This window comes from Cyprinus carpio, chromosome B14 (genome assembly GCF_018340385.1).
Source record: "Cyprinus carpio isolate SPL01 chromosome B14, ASM1834038v1, whole genome shotgun sequence".
Lineage (NCBI taxonomy): Eukaryota > Metazoa > Chordata > Actinopteri > Cypriniformes > Cyprinidae > Cyprinus > Cyprinus carpio.
Genome location: NC_056610.1, coordinates 26128013 through 26129448, shown reverse-complemented (window position 1 = coordinate 26129448; position 1436 = coordinate 26128013). Strand labels below are relative to the sequence as shown.

Here is a 1436-nt window from a genome sequence, read left to right as displayed (position 1 = left end):
AGCATTTGTAATTATGAAGAATAAATAGTACCATGTGAAAATGTTAAGCTTCCTCAAACAGGTTTCTGAAACAACACCCACTTCTCGGTTCATTAGAGGTGCGAGGGTCCGGCTGTAAGTTTCCAGTCTTGACCACAGTAATACTTCAGTCCAGCCAAAGAGTACAGGAAGTCAATATAAGTTACTTCAGTCCAGCTGAGGGCGTCACTCAGACAGGAAAATACGTGCAGCACGTCGCAGCGAAGAAGACGTTTCCCCGGAAGTCGTTTCCCCGGAAGTGCGGTTGTAACACACTTGTAAACAACTCGCGAGCAGCCGACAGCTCAAGGTGTAAAATATTTATCATCGTTTTTTTTTAATTTCACCAAACAGCCGGTAAATTAGTAGCTTATTGCCTTAAAACCTGACGTATCAGCGATACTGGCTATCACTTTTCCAGTTAAATCAACATTAAACACAAAAGTTGCTGTAAATAATACATAAGATATCGTAACCGTCTGGTTTCTGTGTTAATTATGCATCTCTCTACTCTCTGTCAGCAGATTTTGATCTTTTATTTATTTATTTTATTATTATTATTATTTATTTATTTAGATATCTGTTTCTGTGTTTGTGTGTGTTTTCGGGAGTTGTTGTTGTTGTTTGTTTATGTTTGTTTTCAGATTCCGAATGATTCATTTCGAATTGATGTTTTGAACCTCCGATCGTGATCTCTTTGTGTGTAACGTTAGGTTTAGCTGAAGATCATGTCGAAGAAGGAGGGTAACGTTTAAAGTGTCGGAGGGGGTCGTAGATCTCGAAGAGCCGAAGAAAATGACCCGAGAAACTGGAGGAAGAAAAAGAGCTGGAAGAACAGAGAAAATTAGGAAATGCTCCAGCTGAAGTTGACGAGGAGGGAAAGTATGTTGAGCAGATGAACATAACACAAGAGCAGGGTGGGGCACTGAACTGTACATTCATACATATAATCACTGTAATAAAAAATAAAAACAAGTATTAAAGTGACTTTATGCTGTAACGATTCCCCTGACCATAATATTTTGTTACCAGGGATATCAACCCTCATATTCCCCAGTACATCTCATCTGTCCCTTGGTACATCGACCCATCAAAGAGACCCACCCTCAAGCACCAGAGACCCCAGACAGAGAACGAGAAACGGTTTACACCCATCGGAGACTGGTACAAAAGAGGTGTACAAGAAGTGAGGACTACCTCTATCCAAATAGTCACATGTTATAAAAAGTGATTTAGTTTCTAAACCCTTTCTCATTGCCCTCCCTGTCAACTAGAACCAGTCAGTCAACAAAATACAGAAAAGGAGCATGTGAAAACTGTGGTGCCATGACACATAAGAAGAAAGAATTTGTGGAGGTATATGTGTTGTGATGGTGTTATTGTATGTTAGTAATGTTCTTTCTGTTACACTACAAAAA

General features: G+C 39.5%; 1 long non-coding RNA gene across 2 annotated transcripts; it reads left to right on the top strand.

The window, feature by feature from the left end:
- The first annotated feature begins 276 nt into the window (after positions 1-276).
- Positions 277-1144, top strand: LOC122139676. Of its 2 annotated transcripts, XR_006156483.1 has the most exons (3): positions 277-468; positions 732-900; positions 1051-1144. It is a non-coding gene; the product is annotated as an uncharacterized LOC122139676 (long non-coding RNA). The 2 variants fall into 2 exon arrangements; XR_006156482.1 differs by having other exon boundaries at positions 277-900.
- Positions 1145-1436: the final 292 nt, after the last annotated feature.